The sequence below is a fragment of the Cavia porcellus genome, unplaced genomic scaffold (genome assembly GCF_034190915.1).
Source record: "Cavia porcellus strain 051 isolate PalLab524CR breed Dunkin Hartley unplaced genomic scaffold, mCavPor4.1 scaffold_301, whole genome shotgun sequence".
NCBI lineage: Eukaryota > Metazoa > Chordata > Mammalia > Rodentia > Caviidae > Cavia > Cavia porcellus.
This window is the reverse complement of record NW_026947784.1, coordinates 23103-29102: the sequence shown is the minus strand read 5'-3', so window position 1 is coordinate 29102 and position 6000 is coordinate 23103. Positions and strand designations below refer to the sequence as shown.

Here is a 6000-nt window from a genome sequence, read left to right as displayed (position 1 = left end):
TGTAAAGTACATTGTCAGCCTGTACGTACTACAGCATGTGGACAGATTCCCTGAAGCACATTTCTGCTTACCGTCAATGGGAAAATTTGGAGTTGGTATTACAGCTAATAATAGAAGACTGAATCTATAATACATATATCCTGAGTACATGCACTTTCTCATTTCATCATGAAAGTAAATCCTGCTGGTCTTGTTGATGCATGCTTGTAATCCTACTACCTAACGGAGCTTAAATTAGTGGAAGAGGAATTTGAGTCTAACCTACACAATTAGTGTGACCCTGTCTCAAAATATATCATCAAGTTCTGCAGATGTAGCTTAATGCTTTAGATCTCTTCCCTTTCCTCCCCAGCATCAACATTTGTTAATAGTCACAATTACACATCAATAGTTGTCCTTTATCACTTGGCCACCTAGCAGTTATCCCCAAGAATCACTTGGGAAGCCCATTTGTTTATGCAGTGACCATCCTGAGCATCATTGGGGCAGTTGTCAATTTAACCCATTCATTCTTGTATTGAGTATAGTAGAACTGTCACTTTTATATTCCTTGTTATTTTATAAAAACTAAGAAATGTAGGGAGCCGAGTGACAGGCATTGCTGCCTAGATGTCTCTCTCTCTCCTATGGGCACTGCGTCTGCCTACATTAACCATAATCCTCTTCTGCTTACGTCACTTATCCGGATGTGATGGTAACCCTGTTGTATTCATCTGTTTAACCTCTTCCTGTCCCAGCTCCCGCCCTTAGCCTATAAAAGGTGTGATTATTTTCTCAATTAAACCGGAGGCTTGATTGGGTTAACATCAACTTGCCTTCGTCTCTTTTTGTCTCCCCTATGTCTTTTATTTAATCCCCGTTTCTCCTCCAGGAGTTCCGAACTTGTTGATCTGCAGGCCGGATCAAGTGGCGCTCAGCGTGGGAGCCCCTGGCACGGAGAAGTTAACGAGGGAGCCGTTCGAGAGACAGCCGGCTTAAACCGAAAGTGAAAGCAAATTGAACCAGAGACCTCGGCAGAGGAATGAGTAAACTGAATCAAGGATTAAAGTTTAAAGCAACAGGACATTAAATCAAGTGCCGAGACCTGCGCAGACGACTACCCGACGTCCTGCCCGAGTCACGGTGAGTGAACGGCAACCCCATTTCCCTTTCCCGACATGGGTCAAGTATTGAGCGAACATGAACTGTTCGTCGGAGGCCTTATAAAGGCATTAAAGACAAGAGAGATAAGGGTTGAAAAACAAGAATTATTACAGTATTTTCAGTTTATTCATAAGGTTTGCCCTTGGTTCCCCCTAGAGGGTTCTATAGATACCAAGAGGTGGAATACAGTAAGAGATGTTTTAAAAGATTATTATAGAGTTTTCGGTCCAGAAAAGGTTCCTGTGACCACCTTTACATATTGGAATTTAATTTCTGAGCTGCTTGCCCAGAAGCATGCAGACCCTCAGGTTGAGGAGACAGTTGCACTAGGTGAGGCTGCCTTGCGCGACTTCCTTAAATCTACCTCAAAACCGTTCTCAGAAAAATCTGAAGCCACTAATTTCTCAGATGCAGAGAATGATGGCCTGTTAGAGGTCCTCATACATGGTGATCTGCCACCACTTCCACCTGTTGACACGATCAGCAGGTCCCAGGATGGCAGCACGCCACTCCCTGTGCCTCCATGGCAAATTGGGGATTCATATAAGCCTTTAAAAACAACCTTAACTCTGAAAAGCTTGCAGCCGCAAGGCAGCTGGTACAGGACCAGTTAGATCCAGGCCACATTGTTCCTAGTAATTCCCCTTGGAACACACCTATCTTTGTTATCCGGAAAAGGTCAGGAAAGTGGAGGCTGCTACAAGACCTTAGGGTGATAAATAAGACAATGGTCTTAATGGGGCCTCTACAGCCTGGCCTCCCCTCACTCAGTGCCATTCCTTTAGGATTTTTTAAAAATTGTCATAGATCTTAAAGATTGCTTTTTCTCTATTCCTTTACACTTCATGACTTCCAAAAACTATTGGGAGATGTTAATTGGCTCATACCATTTTTAAAACTAACTAAACATGATTTACAACCCCTTTATGCACTGCTTCGGGGAGACATAGATCCAACTTCCCCCCGAGAGCTTACACCTGATGCCAGGAGAGCGCTCAGTAAAGTAGAAGAGGCTATTGCTCAACAAACTGTTTCCTTTATGGACTACAATGAGCCTTTACAGTTTCTCATTTTTAATACAAAGCTTTGCCCTACAGCAGTGTTCTGGCAACAAGCTCCCCTCATGTGGGTCCATTTACCAGTCTCTCCAAAAAGAACACTTTTGCCTTATTTCCAAGCTGTCTCAGACCTAATAATCCAGGGTAGAAAGCAGGGAAAATGTTACTTTGGCAAAGAACCAGACATTATCATTCAACCTTTTACAAAAGACCAAATAGATTGGTTACTTCAGAGTACTGAAGTGTGGCCTATTGCCTTAGCTTCCTATTCAGGGACTATTGACAATCATTACCCTCCAAATAAGCTAGTTGACTTTGCTAATCGTCACTCATTTATATTCCCTAAAGTCACAGCTTCACAACCCCTTCCGGGTGCCCTGGTTTTATTCACTGATGGCTCATCCTCTGGAAGAGCTGCTTATGTATCTCAAGACAATGTTTCTACCCTCCAGGCAGATACTTCCTCTGCACAATTAGCAGAGTTAGAAGCTATTCTTGCAGCTTTTGCTGCTTACTCTGACCAACCATTTAATTTGTATACTGACAGTGCTTACCTTGCTCAGTCTGTTCCATTATTGTTGCTACTATATGTCATGCTTCCCCAGCTGCAAATCTGTTCAAACAATTACAATGCTTCATATGGCTTCGCCGTCATAAGTTCTTTATCGGTCATCTGCGAGCTCATTCCAACCTCCCAGGGCCTCTTGCCCAAGGAAATCATTTGGCTGATGTTGCTGTACGAGCACAGGTTTTTATGGCTCAGGACTCCAAGGTGTCTGAGGCCCAACAAGCCCACCAGCTACATCACCTCAATGCTCACACCCTCCGCCTTCTCTACAAAATTACCCGTGAGCAAGCCAGACAAATTGTAAAAAATTGCCCATCTTGTGCTATCCACTCACCTGTTCAACACCTAGGAGTCAACCCTAGAGGTTTAATTCCTAATGCCTTATGGCAAATGGATGTTACCCATTTCAATGAGTTTGGCAATCTAAAATATGTACATGTCATCATTGACACTTATAGTGGCTTCATTTTTGCCACTCTCCAGACTGGAAAAGCTGCTAAACACATTATAGCCCATATGCTGTCAGCCTTCTCAGTTCTGGGATGTCCTCAACAGCTTAAGACCGATAATGGCCCTGGCTATACCAGTACCTCCTTTGCTCAATTTTGTAAAAGCCTTAATATCCTCCACACTACAGGTATACCTTACAATCCTCAGGGACAAGGCATTGTTGAACGTGTGCATCGTTCTCTTAAATTCACCATTGATAAAATAAAAAGGGAGACATGGTACCCCACCCAGGGGTCCCCTAGAAATGTCCTTTCACATGCTCTTTTTATTTTAAATTTTCTGACCCTGGATGCTTCAGGCTGCTCCGCAGCATCTCGGTTTTGGCATACTCAGACTCAAACACGGTTTGCATCTGTTTTATGGAGAGACCCACTAACCAATGTGTGGAATGGCCCTGATCCAGTCCTTATCTGGGGACGAGGTTCAGTGTGTGTTTACTCTCAACAAGATAGAGAAGCTAGATGGCTACCTGAACGCCTCGTAAAGCAAGTAGACAGTTCTTCAAAGACCCCGTATAACGCCCAGGAATAATGTTATTTCCTGAGGCACAATCCCCTGTGTTCTCTTACAGGTGACACATCTCCTTGGAGCCTTATGCTGCTTAACCAGCCTTCTTGAGCCACACCACACCCATGGTGGATTTTGACCCCTGCCAAACAGACTGCAACTGCTGACAGCCATGCACAGAACCCCATGACTGCGGAAGAGGCTCTTCTCGGTCTGGAGGAACGCCAGCCAAATAGACTGCATCCAGTGTTATACAAGGCATGCTCCAAGACACAGGAGAATGACTTCATACAGAGACACCAACAAATGACTGTCAACCCCTTCTCCTTGATTTTGGGGGGGGGAGTTTTTCCCTTACCTAGTCCCACTTTTGGGTCCCCTAGCTGACCTATTGTTTCTCATTTCTGTGAGTCTTGTATTTTTCAGAGGATTATGATGTTCATTAATAACCGGATAGACGCATTTATGGCAAAGCCCATTCAGGTACACTACCATCAGCTGGAGATGACAGATCAACAAACCTACAGGGAAGGAATTCCCACGAGTGGCCCATATGATGATGCGGCCTGACTGCCCTGGGGCAATGGACAGGCAGTCAGAGACGGGCAACTAGGACATGCATGTTAATTCCAACAGCCACCTAAGACAGGCACAGGACCAACTGCTGTTCTGCAAGCCCATGACGGGTAAGGCCTGGTTGGGTTCATGCAATGAGGTCCTTGACCTAAGACAGATGCTGTCCTCACAGGGCCTGCCATACTCTTAATTAAATAATATAAAAAGGGAGGAGATGTAGGGAGCCGAGTGACAGGCATTGCTGCCTAGATGTCTCTCTCTCTCTCTCCTATGGGCACTACGTCTGCCTACATTAACCATAATCCTCTTCTGCTTACGTCACTTATCCGGATGTGATGGTAACCCTGTTGTATTCATCTGTTTAACCTCTTCCTGTCCCAGCTCCCGCCCTTAGCCTATAAAAGGTGTGATTATTTTCTCAATAAACCGGAGGCTTGATTGGGTTAACATCAACTTGCCTTCGTCTCTTTTTGTCTCCCCTATGTCTTTTATTTAATCCCCGTTTCTCCTCCAGGAGTTCCGAACTTGTTGATCTGCAGGCCGGATCAAAGAAAAAGTATGCAATTTTTGATAATTTTGTATTTAAATAATTGCATTTGTAAGGAGTTACCTATAAAGATTGGCTAATGGTGATTTCTTTAGTCCCAGCCTCAAGAGAGAATGAGATGGGATGATCATGGCTTTGAAGCTGACTTTGGGTGGCAACTGCTAGATGATTTAGCAGAGTGTGAAGCAGTTGTTTTTATCCCTGCATTTGAAGTTTAATGAAACAAGTAAGTTGAGGTCAAGAATAAAAATGTATGATAGAACAAAAGAATCACTACTGCAAATTGTGAGTTTTCTTTCACTCAGGAAATGTACTTTTTATTATAATTTGTGCAGCACTTTCAAATATGCCTCTATTAGAGTAATACATAGTGAAACATGAAAGAGCCAGACATTCCATGTTCTGAATGTAGAGGTAGTAAAACATTTTTTCTTAATGCTATTGCTGCTGTTTTGTGTAGAAAATAAGACAGGGTAACAAAACAAGCAAAAAGGACTTTGTCAGACTTTCATCCTCCTGCATAAACATAGAAGCCACAAAAAAAGTCAAACAAGATGGTGAAATAAACTACAGAATGAGAGAAATTGTACCTGTTCCTCCCTGATAGCTAACATGTAAAACCCATAGGAACGTGAAAGTAACACACATTTTTCAGCATATGTACAACTTGCTAAGAAATACCTGAAGAACTATTGAGCATTTTTGCACAATAGAGAAATTAAAATAGAGACATCATCTCATTGCAGAGGAAACAAATCACCACAAGATTTAAGGAAGGTACATGAGACTGCAGGAGTAAAGAATCTATTTAACCTTGTTGGTGGTAATGTTGGTAAGTATTTCAACTACTACCGAAGTCAATTTTTAAAGTATTCAAAAGACTAAAATTAGTAATTCTCATTAGTGCAGTGCTTCCTTTAGTGGGTCTCTTCCTCAAAGAGTTAAGGACATATTGCAGTGATGCATGCAGATTCCTGTTACTGCAGCAATAGTCATTTTTCTGTGGAGAGCAGCAGCAAGCAGTGCTCCATCACCACCAAATATCAATGATAAACAATAAATACTCACCAGTGTACTCCATTTGGTAAACG

General features: G+C 42.8%; 1 long non-coding RNA gene across 1 annotated transcript; it reads left to right on the top strand.

Moving 5' to 3' along the window:
• Window positions 1-788: 788 nt before the first annotated feature.
• LOC134475164 (uncharacterized) lies at window positions 789-4809 on the top strand. Its single transcript, XR_010046160.1, has 2 exons — window positions 789-1122; window positions 3805-4809. It is a non-coding gene; the product is annotated as an uncharacterized LOC134475164 (long non-coding RNA).
• The last annotated feature ends 1191 nt before the right edge of the window (window positions 4810-6000 follow it).